Raw genomic sequence first — 20,082 nt, forward strand, 5'->3', positions numbered from 1 at the left:
GCACTAGCGGAGTGAAAGAGTCCAAAATCAACATCCTTGTGCACTCTTATGAACTTTTCCGAATGAAACCAAGTGAGTCCATCGGAGACATGTACACCCGGTTCACGGATGTCATCAATGGACTCAAAGCTCTTGGTAAAGATTTTACTAACTTTGAACTAGTAACTAAAATCTTAAGATCCCTCCCTAAAAGTTGGGATCCAAAAGTTACGGCCATTCAAGAGGCCAAAGACCTTAAAACATTCCCTCTTGAAGAACTTATTGGGTCTCTAATGACCTACGAAATGATATGTCAAGCTCATGACGAGCTCGAGAACCCTCTTCCAAAGAACAGGAAGGACATGGCACTCACATCACAAGAAGATCACTTGAAAGGAACCTCAAGTGATGAGGACAATGACAATGACATTGCACTTTTGACTCAAAAAATTTAAAAATATTTAAGAAAGAACAAATTTAAAAATAATAAAAAAATAAATTTGAACACAAGAAGGACCAAGTGATTTGCTATGAGTGCAAAAAACCGGGACACTACAAGAACGATTGTCCTCAAGCCAAAAAGAGAACATCAAAGAAGAAGGCGCTCAAGGCAACGTGGGATGATTCAAGCACGTCCGAAGAAGAGGAGTCCAACACCGAGCAAGTTGCTCATTACGCCCTAATGGCCATCGGAGAAGAGGTAACATATTTAATTGATACAGATTTACCTTATCATGAATTATTAAATGCCTTCCATGAGTTATTTGATGAATGTAGGACAATTAGTAGAAAATACAAATTGCTAAAAAAGGAGCATGATAGTCTCACTTGTAATGTTGATAAATTAAAGACTGAATATCATGATAGTTTAGCTCTATGTATAAAATGCCATGATCTAGAAACACTCCAAAAGGAGAACTTGCTACTTAAGGACACCTTGAAGAAATTCGAGGTTGATAGCAAGTCTTTGAACATGATCCTTACAAATAAGGGTCATGTTCCTAAAAGAAGTGGAATCAGATTTGTGAGAAGTCCTCACCAAAATCCAACCACCTTCATTAAAGGCCCTATCTAACATGTTCGGCACCAAAGCAATTGCAACTTTTGTTGCAAATATGGACATAAAACTTATAAATGTCCATTCAAGAAAATTAGTCCGAACAAACTAATTTGGGTTCCTAAAGGAACCATGATCAATTCTATGCAATATGATGAACAAGTTAAATTAGTTTTTAAGGCACCCAAAAGAAAATGGGTACCTAAAAATAATCCATTTAGAAACATACACCATCACAAGCTAGGAGCAAGAGATGGTATCTAGATAGTGGATGCTTAAGATATATGACTGGAGATCCATCTCATTTCTCTATGCTCACTAGCAAAGAAGAAGGGTACGTCACCTTCGGAGACAACAACCTATGCAAAATCATTGGCAAGGGAACCATAGGTAACAAATTAAAATTTTCTATTGATGATGTCTTACTAGTTGATGGATTGAAACATAATCTCTTGAGTGTTAGTCAATTATGCAATAAAGGTTATATCGTTAGATTTGAATCAAATGTGTGTATTATTGAAAAACCAAACCACAACATAACTATGATTGCATTAAAACAAAATAATGTCTACACTATCAACCTTGATGAACTAAGTAATGAAATGTGCTTCTCCGCTTTAAATGATGATACTTGGCTTTGGCATATCAGACTAGGCCATGCAAGCATGAAACTAATATCTAAGATCTCATCTAGAGAATTAGTGCAAGGAATTCCAAATATAAAGTTTATTAAGGACAAAGTATGCGATGCATGTCAACTAGATAAACAAATAAAAACTAGTTTCAAACCAAAAACTCAAATTAGCACCACTAGACCATTACAATTGATTCATTTGGACTTATTTGGACCAATTGACATGACAAGTCTAGGAGGAAGCAAATATACGTTTGTAATTGTGGATGACTATACTAGATACACCTGGACCTATTTCTTAGCTCACAAAAGTGATTGTTTCAAGTGTTTCTCTAAATTTTGTAAACTCACTCAAAACGAAAAAGGTTTCATGATTTCATCAATTCGGAGTGATCACGGTGGCGAATTTCAAAACCTACAAGATTTTTGTGAAGTTAATGGATACAATCACAACTTCTCCACTCCGAGGAATCCCCAACAAAATGGAGTAGTTGAAAGAAAAAATAGAAACCTACAAGAAATGGCAAGAACGATGTTAAATGAACATAGTTTACCTAAGTATTTTTGGGCCGAAGCCGTAAATACGACTTGCTACATCATGAATAGAGTCCTAATAAGACCATCCCTATCAAAAACTCCCTATGAATTATGGAATAATAAAAAAACTAAATATTTCCTATTTTAAAGTTTTCGGTTGTAAATGCTTTATTTTGAATGAAAGGGACGCCTTAGGAAAGTTTGATGCTAAATCCGATGAAGGCATCTTTCTTGGTTACTCTTCCGTTTCTAAGGCTTTTCGGATTTTTAACAAAAGAACCTTAGTGATAGAAGAGTCTATTCATGTAGTTTTTAATGAAATTTCTAATTTAAAGAAAAATAATTTTGATGATGATCTTGGTTTTGATAATTTGAATTTAAATGAACCCCCTCCTCAAAATAGCAACTTGGATGCACCTTCTTCCGAAATTTCCTTACCCAAGGAATGGAAGTATATAGATGCTCATCCAAAGGAGCTAATTATAGGAGATACATCAAAAGGGGTTCAAACTCGTTCCTCTTTCAAGAATTTTTGTGCTAACACCGCCTTCCTCTCTCAAATCGAACCTAAATGCATTGACGAGGCCTTAAAAGATGATTTTTGGATTCTTGCAATGCAAAAGGAATTAAATCAATTTGAGAGGAATAAGGTATGGAAGCTTGTTCCTAGACCTAGTGACCATTTAGTCATTGGTACTAAATAGGTCTTTAGAAACAAGCAAGACGAAAATGGTATCGTGGTTAGAAACAAGGCTAGATTAGTGGCCAAAGGTTTCAACTAAGAAGAAGGTTACGATTAAGAAGAAACCTTCACTCTCGTGGCTCGATTAGAAGCCATAAGGATGCTCCTTGCCCATGCTAGTAGTAATAATTTTAAACTGTTTCAAATGGATGTCAAAAGTGCTTTCTTAAATGGTTTTATTTCCGAAGAAGTATATGTTGAACAACCTCCCGGATTTGAAAATTCTCTTCTTCCTAATCATGTATTCAAATTGACTAAGGCTCTCTATGGCTTGAAACAAGCTCCTAGAGCTTGGTATGAAAGGCTTAGTTCCTTTCTTATTTTAAATAATTTTACCAAAGGCAAGGTTGATACTATATTGTTTATCAAATATTTTGAAAATAATTTTTTTATTGTGCAAATTTATGTTGACGATATTATTTTTGGCTCTTCGGATGAATCACTATATGAATCATTTGCCAAATGTATGAGTCATGAATTTGAAATGAGTTTAATGGGTGAATTAACTTTCTTTTTGGGATTACAAATCAAACAACTTAGTGATGGTATATTTCTTAACCAATCTAAATATACATTAGAATTGTTAAAACGATTTAACATGGATAATTCAAAAGCAACAAACACCCCTATGAGTACTTCGACTAAGTTAAATATGGATGAAAATAGTGAAAATTTCGATCAAAAACCATATAGGGGAATGATAGGTAGTCTACTTTACCTCACCGCGACTAGACCAGATATTATGTTTAGTGTAGGACTTTGCACTAGGTTTCAATCTAATCCTAAATTATCTCATCTTAAGAGTGTTAAAAGAATATTTAGGTATCTTAAAGGAACTCCAAATTTAGGATTATGGTATCCAAAATCTGAAAAATTCGATTTAATAGCTTATGCAGATGCCAATTTTGGCGGATGCAGGATAGATAGAAAAAGTACATCTGGAACATGCCAATTTTTAGGACATGCACTTATTTCTTGGACTTCTAAGAAACAAAATTCAGTTGCACTATCTACGGCGGAAGCCGAATACATTGCTGCAAGTGCATGCTGTGCACAAGTTGTTTGGATGAAAAATACATTAGAAGACTATGGAATTCACTTAAAAAACGTTCCCATAAAATGTGATAATACTAGTGCCATATGCCTTACCAAAAATCCAATTCAGCACTCTAGAACTAAGCATATCGATATTAGGCATCATTTCATACGCGATCATGTCCTTAACAATAATGTTGTTTTAGAATTTATTGACACAAAGCATCAATTGGCAGATATTTTTATAAAAGCCTTAAATGAAGACCAATTTGAATTCATTAGAAGGGAACTAGGCATGTTAAATTGTCCCTGAAAATAAGCTTGTTTGAATATATTTTTTGAAAAATGTCTCATCCTTTTCCGTTCTTCTATGGATTTGACTTCATCATTCTCCTTCGATTCAAAATGACATATTAAAGTACAACTCATTATCGTAACTTATCTTGAGTCAAACACCTTTGAAAAACAAAAGGGGAAGAAATTTTTTTTTTTCTTCTTCCGCAGCACGCCAGTAGTGGCACCGCCAGAACCGGCACCGCCTGAGTGCTCGGGCGCCAGGCGGTGGCACTGCTCGGTTTGGCGGTGGCACCGCCCGAGACACCCTATAAATTCCAAATGGTTAGGGCCGGTGGTGACACCGCCCCCAACCCGTGCAGACCTCCCTCAAACTCTCCTAAAAACTTCCTAACTCTCATTCTAACCTCTAGAAGTCTTGGAAAGGGATTCTTATTGGTCCAAGCTCTCCATCCTCCAAGAAACACTCCATAAGGTAAAATCTTTCCTTCCTCTTCTTCTTGTTTTACCTACTCATTACAATTTCATATTTTTTTTCTATCTTGTCTAGACAATGGCCCCTAAGAGATCAAAAGGGTTTTGGATTGAAGGAGATTCATATGACCATGATCTTTTTAGATCCAAAGAAGATGCCCTTAGGTTTCCAAAATTTGAAACAAGATGTATCCATAAGGGTAAACACGTTGATCTCGATGAACTAAGAGACTTAGAACCCATTAGGTGGTTTGCTCATCTAGAGGCCCTACCTCTCCTACAAATAATTGGAATCACTGAAAAAGATAGGGGCTGCTATTTTAAAGGTAAATGGGATGTTAATATAATAGGAGAAACTTACACCGAAGCTGTCGACACTATTTTTGCAAACTCGGACCTCGGAATAATACCCAAGAGTTGCGAACACTTACTATCTTTTAATTCTAAGATTCTTCATCATATCATAACAAGCATATTATTCCCTAAGCAATATCATCTTGATGAAATGAGTCTAATAGTGATAAGCACCATGTATTGGATTATGACCGGTCAACATAACTGTTTTGGATACTCAATACGGCAACACATGCAGGATATTACAACTAAAGATACTATGTTGCCATATGGGGGGTTAATCACTAGATTTCTTCTTGCCTATGACATTTGCATCCCACCCGATGAAGAAACAATTCAAAGTGATAGATATAACATCATCAATAAAAATCTACTAAAGAGACTTAGGTGCACATTTAACAATGGAATATGGGTAAGGTAACCTAGAAGGACTGATCCTATTCCTCCACCAGTAGAACAACCAGAAACACCAATTTTTAGGGGAAATGAATCTCCTCCTCCTAGTCCCTTTGGCGCACCACCTTCAGCTCCTATTTCATCCTCTGAAGGACTCATTATGGAATAACTGTCTTAGATCAAATTCCATTAAGAATAACTCAAATCGCAGCAAGAACAAATTCAACTCCAGCAAATTGAAATCTTGAAGGAACTACGACAAATGAATAAAAAAATAGATGTTATGTATCAGCACTATGGATTACCTCCTAGGATTAATTGATGTATCTTTTTATTCTATTCTGTTTACTCTTAATATCAAGTTCGAAGCCTGTCATCTTTTGAATGAAAACCGAACCTTCTTCTTAGATGTATTTTTTTTTTTTTAAATTCTGGATGAATGCTGATTTTGTTTTTCTCTATTGATTTGATGATCACAAATTGTGTGTTTCAAAGTCTCATCTCCTTTTTGTTGATGACAAAGGGGGAGAAAAGTGATGACTTGTACCATTTTGATAGCATAACTTATATGTGATATGAATGTCTTATATGACTTGTACCATTTTGATAGCATGACTTATAAGTGATATGAATGTCTTATATGCCTTGCAAAATCTTTGAGAACATCGTAAGATTGATTGATCATATTGAAAGCATGCCTTACATCTATATCATGAAATTCATGTTGAAAATCTTTATCTCCTATCATAGTGAAAATCGTCCCTTATCACTTGACTTGAAAATGATTTTCATCGAAGTTTCGTATTTACTATTGCTTAATGAGAATAATGATAAGTTCTACGGTTAGAACTTATCGGTTTATACTTGAATTCAATGGGATGGAATTCAAGTGTTTTTATCTTCTCATAATATGACATATAGATAGGGGGAGTTACGTTTAACTCTGTTATCAATTGATTGTCATCATCAAAAAGGGGGAGATTGTTGAATCTCAGATTTTAATGATAAAATTAATTGATTGGTTAATTGATCTAATCCATATTATTGAGTTAAGTGTGCAGGATTAACTACGATAACTAGAAAACACAAAGCAAGAATACCAGAGTCAAGTTCGATGGACGTTTAAGAGACCGAAGAATCGTCGGAGATGCTGTCGGAACCAATTGAGAAGAAATTGGGAACTTGTCGGAATTTTTGGAAGTTCGCCGAAGAGATCGTCGGAGGTTCGCGGAGGTCACTGAGAAGGCTTGGCTATTCGTTAAAGTCATCAAAAGATCGGGAGCTTATTGGGAGTCCGTCGGAAAGCTCGCCAGAATAAGACTCGACATTCGCGGTTGAAAACTTGCTTAGGATGTTTTTAGTTATGTAGTTCATATGTAATTAGGATTATGATTAAGAGATAATCCTATATCCTGGTTAGGGGCCAACTGGGCCCAAAATTAGACTTGGTTTGGGCTGAAATTAAAGCCTAACCTGTGCCACCGCCAGACTAGGCAGTGGCACCGCCCAGCACCCGAGAGCTAGGCGGTGGCACCGCCCAGCACCCGAGAGCTAGGCGGTGTCACCGCTTGGCTGGGCGGTGGCACCGCTAGTCCATTGTCAGTGTCAGACACTGATAGGCGGTGGCACCGCCAGCATCGGGAGCCAAAGAGAATTCAAAATTTGGAGCCCAAATTTGAATCCTCTTGAGGCCTATAAATACCTCTCAAATCTTAGCTGAGATTATAACTTTTTGAGAAGCAATTGATTGAGAGAAAGGTCTTAGAAAAGTCTTAGCAAGTCTTGTTTACAATTTGCTAGTGTTCACCTCCTTCTTTCTTGCTGAAAATCTGTAAGAGAGTGAACCGCTTGTAAAAAGTTGTAAGAGGGGTATTTGCCCTTCCCTTTCAAGAGATTTGCTAGTGGAAGGTGGGAGCCTCATCGAAGAGGGCCTCGCAAGTGGATGTAGGTCATTTGACCGAACCACTTTAAAATCGGCGTGATCTCTGGTTTGCATTTCATTATTACTATTTACATTATTGCAAACCTTCTTACATGCTTTATTTCCTCATTACCTTTGCTGCACCACTTTACGAATACGCTTTCAAGTTAAGCACTTCCGAGTTTAATTTTTATCGTACGAAAGATTTGTCAAAACCGACGTTTTAATCCGCTGCACTAATTCACCCCCCCTCTTAGTGCCGCTCCGATCCCAACACAGTGGAATAAAATGGAATCACAATTAAATAAAATACTAAGATATACGTGAAAAATTCCTCCAATGTAAAGGGTAAAAACCACGGGGCAAACTAGAGATAATCCACTATAAGAATAATGAATATACAAATCTCAATCTCTTGCCCAAAACCCTTGCAATAATCACAAGAGAATAACTGAGATACAAGGATCACGTCACTGTGCATAAAATTCTAAATCCTCCCTAATTCTCCCCAAGTAATCATAGTAAAAATATATTATAGATTTGATCTAACCTGAAATGAGAACATTACTGGATGATTGAGAATAGTCTCTCTACGTTGTCCTTGTTTTCTTCCCTTTCTTTCTCTTTAGATTTCTATCTTTTTCTCCTCCTTTTTGCTACTGCAAGAATCTCTTCTGCTGCCCTGTTGCTGTCCTATTTATGCCTTTTTTTTGTAACCACCACTTACCCTCCTAATATGAATTAGGGTTAGGTTAAGAGAGGAGGTGGCTGTGGGCTATTCAAGCCCACTATGGGCTGAACCATGGGCTGTCAGCCCAATAACCTCCCCCTTTAGCTTGTAAGGGAGATTGTCCCATGACTCCTCAATGTGAAGCAATGCCGACCAGTTGTTGACATATCTCCTGTCTTTCTTTTGGTAAAGTCTTTGTCAACATGTCTGCTCCGTTGTCATCTATGTGAATTTTCTGAAGCTGCAACTACTTCTCTTCAAATAATTTCGAATCCAGTGGTATCTGACATCTATATGCTTTGACTTGGAATGAAACATTGGGTTCTTACACAAATGGATGACACTTTGGCTGTCACAATGCACCATATAAATTTTCTATTTCAGGCCCAATTCTTGTAAGAATTCTTTCATCCATAACATTTCTATGCAAACCTTTGTGCAGTAATATATTCTGCCTTTGTGGTGGAGAGAGCAATACACCTTTACGATCTGGATTGCCGTGACACAGCTCCTCCCTACAAAAGTAAATATATAACCTGATGTGGACTTCCTCGTATCTATATCTCTTACCATATCTGTATCTGTGTAACCTGTCAACATAGGTGGTCCACCCTCAAAACTTAAACATACCTTAGAGCTCCATCTGAGATATCTAAAAAATCCACTTCACTACTGCCCAGTGCTCTTTGCCTGGATTTACAAGAAATATGCTAGTAACACCAACTACATATGCGATGTCTGGCCTCGTACATATTATTGCATACATTAAACTTTCGACTACTGAAGCATAAGGAACATTTTACATTTTCTCCTTCTCCTCATCACTTAACGGACTCTGTTCTAAGCATAACTTGAAGTGACCTATAAGTGGAGAACCAACTAGTTTTGCATTGCTCATACTGAATCTTTCCAATACCTTCTTAATGTATTTCTCCTATGACAATCAAATCTTCTTATTTTTCCTGTCACCAAAAATCTGCATACCCAGTATTTGCTTTGCTGGCCCCATGTTCTTCATTGTAAAAGACTCACTCAGTTCTTTCTTCAACTTGTTAATTATAGACATATCTTTCCCAAGAATAAGTATATCATCAACATAAAGTAAGAGAATAATAAAATTCTCACCAAACCATTTAATGTACAATGATCTGAAGCTGTTCTTTTGTATTTATTTTCTATCATAAATAAATCAAACTTTCTGTATCACTGTCTTAGAGCTTGCTTTAGCCAATATAAGCTCTTCTTCAACTTATAGACAAAGTTCTCTTTACCTTTGACTTTGAAGCCTTTTGGCTGTTCCATATAAATTTTCTCCTCCAAATCACCATAAAGGAAAACTGTCTTCACATCTAACTACTCAACCTCCAAGTCCCGGCTAGCAGCAATACCAAGAGTAACATGAATAGAAGACATTTTAACAACAGGGGAAAAAATCTCTTCAAAGTCAATACATTTCTTTTGACCAAAGCCTTTCACAACAAATCTAGTTTTGTACTTTGGTTGAGAACAATATTCTTGAGTCTTCAACTTAAAAACCCACTTGTTCTTCAAGGCCTTCATTCTATTTGATAGTAGTACCAAATCATAAGTGTGGTTCTTTTGAAGATCATCCATCTCTTCCTGCATTGCAACTAACCACTTCTCTTTCTGCTCACTTTCAACTGCTTCATAGTAACTCTCTGGTTCACTTGCATTAGTAAGCATCACATACTCATCTGTAGAGTATCTTTTGGAAGGTTGACGTTGTTTAGAAGATCTTCTCAACTGAGATTCTATGGAAAGTTGCTCTCCAACTTCTTCTTGCTCAACATATCCTATAAGTAGATCAACATCAGGCTCTACACCATCTTCCTGCACATCTCCCCCATCACCATGATATACTAGAGGAGTAACTGGGTCACAATCTACTAATTCTTAAGTCTTGGTTGGTGTCTTCTTCTTCAAATACTCAAAAGTTTGATCCTCAAAGAAGACCACATCTCTGTTTCTAAACACCTTCTGCTTTTCTGGATCCTAAAGCCTATAACCAAACTGATCATATGAATAGCGAAGAAAAATATATTCTTTAGTCTTACCATCCAACTTGGACCTCTCATTGTCTGGAACAAGTGCAAATGCACGATAACCAAATACTCTCAAATGCCTATAGGAAACATCTTTCTCTGACCATACATGCTCTGCAACATCACAATCTAGGGCTATACATGGTGACAAGTTTCTTACATCAATTGCAGTCCTCAAAGCCTCATCCCAAAACTGCTAGTCATATGTGCCCAGCAAGCCAATCACGTGAGTGATGGCACGTGTGACTTGATACATAATCTTTTTGCTTATTATATTTTGGCGTATATCACTTTATAACTATTGCATAAATGCATATATATATTGTGATGTCCTTAGATTTGTGCAATGGGAATCAGATCGTGATGAGATCACGATAATGAGATCGATTCACCTTTAAACGCATATCTTAAATAATCCCGGTCATAGGTTACTCGAGAGGGACATCGTGATAACCGGATAGACTGGTGTGCTGTATACCCGTCCATATGATGGATGCAGCTGGTCTCATAGTTGCTTGTGTAGGGACACTAGGGATACAGTACAAGTGCTCATTGGAGAATGAGTTCACTGATTGATCCGCTTACGGAATGTTGGATGGTTGATGATGCCTTATTGTCAGACAGTGATTACGTAGTCCTAGTGGTGTATCTGGTCCTTAGACTTGAGACACCAAGGATGTCCTGTATGAGTGCTCCACTCTTTGATACCAGACTTATAGGTTTGGCTGTCCCCAGATCTAGTACAGCTGGTCATTGGGAGTGGTAGTCGACCTTACGAGGGCTATTGAGTGTCAATAGAGGATCATCCACTCTCGGCGTCATGAGAGGAATATCCTATGTGTTCTTGCTTAGACAAATCCCTGGCCAGGGTCATTCGGGTTGAGAGAGAAAGAGTTCTCCGGGAGAATCCGATTGGAGCGAGACTCGAGTAGAAACCGTATGGGTCTGACAGCACCATGCTCGATATACGGTCTCTGGGATATTAGATGGATGAGGGACTATAGGTACATGGTAACTGAGGACAGACAGGTCCAATGGATTGGATTCCCCTGTATCGTTTGGGGACTACGGCGTAGTGGCCTAGTACGTCCGTAGTCGATGAGTCGAGTGAATTATTACAGAGATAATAATTCACTGAGTTAGAAGGAGTTCTGACAGGTATGACTCACGGCCAGCTCGATATTGGGCCTAGAGGATCACACACATATGGTAGGCATTGCGATGAGTAGAGGTTCAGATATGAGATATCCGACGGAGCCCTTGTCTTATTGGATGCAGATCCAATACCCACTAGGGAAAGACCCATTAGGGTTTGACACGGGATCTCTATAAATAGGAGGGATTCACAGCCTCATCGGCTAGAGTCTTTGCTTGCCTTTCCTATTCTCCTCTCCCTCTCCACCTCAGAGAAGGCCTGGAGTTTTGAGGACGCTTGACCTCCTTCACCCTCTCCTAAGGATCTGCAAGGAAACAGGGATATACGATCTCCCTAGGTAACACAATCTCTATACGCAGTTTTGTGTTTTGCGGATTTTTGCGCACCAATCTTCGCACGACGACGAACATCTTTTTGGGAATCGGAGATTTTTGTTTTCTTGTTCTTCCGCTGCGCATATGATGTCGCCCCCCAATGATTTCCCAACAATGGTATCAGAGCCAGGTTGTTCGTGCAAATGATTGGTTTTGAACTGCGTGTATTGTGTTTAGGAAGAATTTTGACGTCAAAATCGTTGACGCAAAAGCGAGGAAGGGCAGCAACAGTTGCTGCCCTCGATCTGTTTGCCTGCAGCCACCTGCAACGGCGGCTGCAACCGTAGCCAGGCAGCACAGCGCCGGCGCATGCGCAAGCGCTGTGCCTGCAGCAGCCGGCCGGCGGTCTGCTTGCAGCAGGCTTGCTGCTGGTGGGGCTGGCAGCCCGCGGGCAGCGGCGCCCGCCGCCGAAAGGAAGCGGCGCCTGCCGCCGCAGGGCAGCGACGCGCGACGCCTGCCGCCGCTGCTCCCGCGGGCGAAACCCCCCCACAGGGGCGGCCGCCCGGCGGGACAGCACCGCCTGCGGAGGCAGCGACGCCCGAAAGGGGAGCCCACCTGCAGCGGCAGCGCCGCCAGCGAGCGTGCCGCCTGCAGGCGAGGGCAGCGCCCTCGCCCCGTCGCACAGGCCGCCGCCAGCAGGGTGGCGGTGGCGGCAGCGGCAGCAGAAAGAGGGAATTAGGGTTTTCTGAAAAAGATAGTTTTGCCCCTCGGAATTTGAGAAATTCCAATTTCTGTCTTTTATCAAAATTACGAAAATACCCTTAGGAATTGAGAAATTCCCTACATATCCCTGATTTCAGAAAAAAAAATTTAATTAATTAAAAGGTTTGGTTGATTATTATTTTTTATTATTATCTAGTAGTCCTACATGATGATGATTATTTATACATGTGATGTATGATGTGTGGACGGATGATCATGGACCGTGTGATGTGTGTACTTGTGATTATTATTATTGAGGTCTGCGAACCTCCATTATATTTCTCGTTTATTGTCGGGCTTGCGTGCCTATGATTAAGTTGTAATCACATGAGGAGACGCAGCGGGAGCGTGGATGCGATAGCGGGACCCACGAGACGGACGATCGTGATGCATGGAGATGCATCAAGATGTCGACGGAGCCGACGAGGACGAGATGGACGATCACAGGGCATGGAGATGCACCGTTGCACACATAGATCTTGATGTGAGTGATTAGGCCTACTGGCTCAGGCCTAATCATATTAGGTTGTGGTCCATGATCATCTGGTGTGATTGCTTATACACATATTAGATATATATATATATATATATATATATATATATATATATATATATATATATATATATATATATATATATATATATATATATATATATATATATATATATATATATATATATATATTTGCATGCGATGTAGATATATATTAAATATGTATATGTGTGACATGTCATATTAGGAGACCAAATTATAGAAACATCTCTCGATAATATTAAGTCGGTAAACGTGAGGCAATTAGATTGACCCACGTGGCCTTCCATCGTTATGAGTAGGAACCGATTCCCGGTGTAGGTTGAGTTGGTCGAGTCCCTCGAGACTCACCTATATCGCGATTCGCTATCTTGCTTACGACATAGAGATGTCACCGGTAACCTGAGGACATGGTATGCTTGGTCGAGTCCCTCGAGGGTATATCATCAAATCAGACTCATCTTGTAACGAAGGTGTTGACTTAACCGAGCATCATGGTTGGTCGAGTCCCTCGAGGCCATGGTGATTCGGAGGCCGAACAGGACGGGAATCATAAGGAGTTGTGATCGGCAAGAGTTGCCTACCTTTTAGGCTTAGTGTGATTGGTCGAGTCCCTCGAGGTTATACTAAGACGCTGATTGGATCCTGATCCCCACTAGAAGTCTGCCGGAGACTTCCGTTTCACGTGTTGAGGGTGTCGCGTGACTCGATAGTAAAATAGTGGGAGCATATTAAGATAGAAGTCCATATCTTGATAGTTTATTTTCTTGTAAAATATGCATGTTATTCATTTCTGCTACATCTTTATTTTCAGAAAATGTCGCTTTCAAATCCCTTACGTGGCATACTTGATGTCAACCGCCTCACTGGTCCAAATTATACGGATTGGCTCCGTAACTTGAGAATTGTTCTCACAGCGGAGAAAATTGTATACGTCCTTGATACAGTGATGCCTACGCCCGAAGAAGGGGCAAACGAGGATGAGATCGCTCGCTACATGAAGTACATTGATGACTCCACTCTTGCTCAGTGCTATATGTTAGGCACTATGATTCCAGAGTTACAGAGACAACATGAAAAGATGGATGCCAGATCCATTCTCCTACATGTCCGCAAATTGTTTGAGGAACAGGGAAGGACTCAACGATATGAGATGTCCAAGAGCCTTTTCCGCGCTAGGATGACTGAGGGGACACCGGTTCAGAACCATATCCTAAAGATGATTGAGTGGATGGAGAAACTCACAGGTCTAGGAATGGTCCTAGAGGATAACTTGTGTGTGGACATTGTGCTTCAGTCCCTACCAGATTCCTTTTCACAGTTCATAATGAATTTTAATATGAACAAGCTTGAGGTGACTCTCCCAGAGCTCCTCAATATGTTGAGGGAGGCAGAGAGTACTATTAAGAAAGAGAAGCCAGTTCTCTACACTGGTGAGACTAGAAAGAAAAGGAAAGTAGAAAGGTCCCTTAAGAAGGGAAAGGGCAAGGGCAAACAAGGTAAAGCAAAGGTTGCTAAGAAAGACCCAACAAAGGACAAAGGCCAGTGCTTCCATTGTGGTAAAGATGGGCACTGGAAGAGAAACTGCAAAGAGTACCTTGCAGAAAGGGCGAAACAAAAGCTTGATGAAGCTTCAGGTACATTCATGATCAGTCTCCATTTGTCAGACTCTTATGATAACACATGGGTATTGGATACCGGTAGTGCTTATCATATATGCAATTTGTTGCAGGTTCTGGCAAGACCTAGGAGACTAGAGAGAGGCGAGATGGACCTCAAGATGGGTAATGGAGCAAAAGTTGCTGTATTAGCTGTTGGCAAGGTCGCCTTACTTCTGCCTAGTGGAGCTTTTATTGCATTAGATGCATGTTATTTTGTTCCTTCTATTATCAAAAACATTATCTCCATTTCATGTTTAACAGTTAGTGGATATAAATTTGTTTTTGAGAACAATGGTTGTTCGATATTATTAGATGATAAGATCATCACGAAAGGAACATTACATAATGGTTTATTTATGTTAGACACTACTCCACATATCATGAATGTAAATGTGTCTAAGAGGAAACGAGATGAAGTGAACAGTGCATACCTGTGGCATTGTAGGCTAGGTCACATCCATGAAAGAAGGATTCAAAAGTTACTAAATGATGGATATCTAGATCCATTCGACTATGTGTCTTATGCAACTTGTGAGCCTTGCATTCGTGGAAAATTGACCAACTCTCCATTTAGTGGAACTGGAGAGAGAGCCACTGAGTTGTTGGAACTCATACATAGTGATGTATATGGACCCATGTCAACTCATGCCATTGGAGGTTACTCCTACTTCATTACATTTACTGATGATTTCTCAAGGTATGGATATGTGTACTTAATGAAGTACAAGTCCGAGGCCTTTGAGAAATTCAGAGAGTATAAGAATGAGGTGGAGAACCAGACTGGAAAGAGTATCAAAACTCTTCGATCAGATCGAGGAGGTGAGTACTTAAGTACAAAGTTTACTCAGTTCCTCAAGGACCATGGGATATTATCCCAATGGACACCTCCTTACACACCTCAGCTCAATGGTGTCTCTGAAAGGAGAAACCGTACTTTATTAGATATGGTACGGTCCATGATGAGTTTCGCTGACCTACCCATCTCATTCTGGGGATATGCCCTAGAAACCACAACTTACCTTCTGAATAGAGTTCCAACTAAGTCGGTAGTGTCTACACCATATGAGATATGGAAAGGGAAGAAGCCTGATCTTAAGGTTGTTAAGATTTGAGGCTGCCCTGCCCACATTAAAAGACACAACCCCGATAAGTTAGAATCAAGGACAGAGCAATGCATATTTGTGGGATACCCCAAGGAAACTTGTGGGTATTACTTCTATCATCCCGAGGACAAAAGGGTCTTTGTAGCTAAGAGAGCAGTGTTCCTTGAGAAGGAACACATTCTTCACGGAGACAGTGGGAGAATGATAGAATTGAGCGAGGTTGGAGAACCAAGCTCAAGCACCACTCTATAGCCCGAGTCTATTCAGGTACCTAATACACAAGTATCAACTTTACGCAGGTCTGATAGAGTATCCCATCCTCCTGAGAGATATGTGGGGCATATTAGAGGAGAGGATGTAGAGGATATTGATCCTCAGACCTACGAGGAGGCTATTATGAGTATAGACTCCGGGAAGTGGCAAGAAGCCATGAATTCTGAGATGGATTCTATGTACTCCAATAAGGTTTGGAACCTAGTTTATGCGTCCGAAGGTATTGTACCCATCGGTTGCAAGTGGATCTTTAAGAAAAAGATCAGAGTAGATGGAAAGGTAGAGACCTATAAAGCAAGGCTAATGGCTAAAGGGTATCGTCAAAGGCAAGGTGTTGACTACGACGAAACTTTCTCACCCGTAGCAATACTAAAATCCATCAGAATTCTATTGGCTATTACAGCACACTATGATTATGAGATCTGGTAGATGGATGTGAAAACCGCATTCCTCAACGGGAACCTCGAGGAGGAGGTGTATATGATGCAACCTGAGGGATTCGTGTCCAAGAACTGCCTAGATAAGGTGTGTAGGTTGCTTAGATCCATTTATGGACTAAAGCAAGCTTCCCGAAGTTGGAACATAAGATTTGATGAGGCAATCAGATCTTATGACTTCGTTAAGAACGAAGATGAGCCTTGTGTATACAGAAAGGTAAGTGGGAGCGCTATCACCTTTTTGGTGTTATATGTGGATGACATCCTCATCATTGGGAATGACGTAGGAATGCTATCCACAGTAAAGACTTGGTTATCTAGACACTTCTCCATAAAGGACTTAGGGGAAGCATCCTATATCTTGGGGATTAGAATCTATAGAGATAGATCCAAGAGGATGCTTGGCTTGTCCCAGTCCAGGTACATAGAAACCATTGTCAAAAGGTTTGGCATGGAAAATTCTAAAGGGCAAACATGAATATGATACCTTATGCCTCAGCAATAGGGTCTATCATGTATGCCATGCTATGTACTAGGCCTGATATAGCGCATGCTCTGAGTGTCACGAGCAGGTATCAGGCGGATCCAGGCTTGGAGCACTGGAAAGCAGTAAAGTGTATCCTTAAGTACTTGAGAAGGACTAAGGCTACACTGACTCAAGTTTTCAGTCTGATGTCGATGATAGCATGTCGAATTCAGGGTATGTGTACACCTTGAATGGAGGAGCAGTGTGCTGGAAGAGTTCCAAACAAAATACCACTACTGACTCGACCACAAAGGCGGAGTACATTGCTGCATCAGATGCAGCAAAGGAGGGAGTCTGGGTGAAGAAGTTCATCACAGATTTGGGAGTCGATACAGATAGCGACAAGTCGACTTCCTTATATTGTGACAACTATGGGGTGATTACTCAAATAAGGGAACCCGGGTCTCATCAGAAGTATTTTGAGGAGGTTCCAGCTTATAAGAGAGATCGTAACCCGAGGAGATGTAGCAGTGGAAAGAGTTCCATCCGAAGATAACATTGCAGATCTACTGACAAAGCCGTTGTCTCAGATTGTCTTTGAGCGTCACAGGAGTCTGATGGGGATCAGACACATAGGTGATTGGCTTTAGGTTAAGTGGGAGATTGCTAGTCATATGTGCCCAGCAAGCCAATCACGTGAGTGATGGCACGTGTGACTTGATACATAATCTTTTTGCTTATTATATTTTGGCGTATATCACTTTATAACTATTGCATAAATGCATATATATATTGTGATGTCCTTAGATTTGTGCAATGGGAATCAGATCGTGATGAGATCACGATAATGAGATCGATTCACCTTTAAACACATATCCTAAATAATCCCGGTCATAGGTTACTCGAGAGGGACATCGTGATAACCGGATAGACTGGTGTGCTGTATACCCGTCCATATGATGGATGCAGCTGGTCTCACAGCTGCTCGTGTAGGGACACTAGGGATACAGTACAGGTGCTCATTGGAGAATGAGTTCACTGATTGATCCGCTTACGGAATGCTGGATGGTTGATGATGCCTTATTGTCAGACAGCGATTACGTAGTCCTAGTGGTGTATCTGGTCCTTAGACTTAAGACACCAAGGATGTCCTGTATGAGTGCTCCACTCTTTGATACCAGACTTATAGGTTTGGCTGTCCCCAGATCTAGTACAGCTGGTCATTGGGAGTGGTAGTCGACCTTACGAGGGCTATTGAGTGTCAATAGAGGATCATCCACTCTCGGCGTCATGAGAGGAATATCCTATGTGTTCTTGCTCAGACAAATCCCTGGCCAGGGTCATTCGGGTTGAGAGAGAAATGCTAGTCATAAGTGCCCAACAAGCCAATCAAGTGAGTGATGGCACGTGTGACTTGATACAGAATCTTTTTGCTTATTATATTTTGGCGTATATCACTTTATAACTATTGCATAAATGCATATGTATTGTGATGTCCTTGGATTTGTGCAATGGGAATCGGATCGTGATGAGATCACGATAATGAGATCGATTCACCTTTAAACACATATCCTAAATAATCCCGGTCATAGGTTACTCGAGAGGGACATCGTGATAACCGGATAGACTGGTGTGCTGTATACCCGTCCATATGATGGATGCAGCTGGTCTCATAGCTGCTCGTGTAGGGACACTAGGGATACAGTACAGGTGCTCATTGGAGAATGAGTTCACTGATTGATCCGCTTACGGAATGCTGGATGGTTGATGATGCCTTATTGTCAGACAACGATTCCGTAGTCCTAGTGGTGTATCTGGTTCTTAGACTTGAGACACCAAGGATGTCCTGTATGAGTGCTCCACTCTTTGATACCAGACTTATAGGTTTGGCTGTTCCCAGATCTAGTACAGCTGGTCATTGGGAGTGGTAGTCGACCTTACGAGGGCTATTGAGTGTCGATAGAGGATCATCCACTCTCGGTATCATGAGAGGAATATCCCATGTGTTCTTGCTCAGACAAATCCCTGGCCAGGGTCATTCGGGTTGAGAGAGAAAGAGTTCTCCGGGAGAATCCGATTAGAGCGAGACTCGAGTAGAAACCGTATGGGTCTGACAGCACCATGCTCGATATACGGTCTCTGGGATATTAGATGGATGAGGGACTATAGGTACATGGTAACTGAGGACAGACAGGTCCAATGGATTGGATTCCCCTGTATCGTCTGGGGACTACGGCGTAGTGGCCTAGTACTTCCGTAGTCGATGAGTCGAGTGAATTATTACAGAGATAATAATTCACTTAGTTAGAAAGGGTTCTGACAGGTATGACTCACGGCCAGCTCGATATTGGGCCTAGAGGGTCACACACATATGGTAGGCATTGCGATGAGTAGAGGTTCGGATATGAGATATCCGACGGAGCCCTTGTCTTATTGGATGCAGATCCAATACCCACTAGGGAAAGGACCCATTAGGGTTTTGACACGGGATCTCTATAAATAGGAGGGATTCACAGCCTCATAGGCTAGAGTCTTTGCTTGCCCTTCCTATTCTCCTCTCCCTCTCCACCTCAGAGTAGGCCTGGAGTTTTGAGGAGCGTCGTCGCAACCCTGCTGTGTGGATCACCGCTAGAGAGGAGGACGCTTGACCTCCTTCACCCTCTCCTAAGGATCTGCAAGGAAACAGGGATATACGATCTCCCTAGGTAACACAATCTCTATACGCAGTTTTGTGTTTTTGCGGATTTTGCGCACCAATCTTCACACGACGATGAACATCTTTTTGGGAATCGGGGATTTTTGTTTTCTTGTTCTTCCGCTGCGCATATGATGTCGCCCCCCCATGATTTCCCAACAGTGGTATCAGAGCCAGGTTGTTCGTGCGAATGATTGGTTTTTGAACTGCGTGTGTTGTGTTTAGGAAGAATATTGACGTCAAAATCGTTGACGCAAAAGCGAGGAAGGGCAGCAACAGTTGCTGCCCTCGATCTGCATGCCTGCAGCCACCTACAGCGGCAGCCGCAGCCAGGCAGCACAGCGCCGGCGCATGCGCCGGCGCTATGCCTGCAGCAGCCGGTCGGCGGTCTGCTTGCAGCAGGCTTGCTGCCGACGGGGCTGGCAACCCACGGGCAGAGGCGCCGCAGGGCAGCGGCGCCTGCCGCC

This window comes from Musa acuminata, chromosome BXJ1-9 (genome assembly GCF_036884655.1).
Source record: "Musa acuminata AAA Group cultivar baxijiao chromosome BXJ1-9, Cavendish_Baxijiao_AAA, whole genome shotgun sequence".
Classification (NCBI taxonomy): Eukaryota; Viridiplantae; Streptophyta; class Magnoliopsida; order Zingiberales; family Musaceae; genus Musa; species Musa acuminata.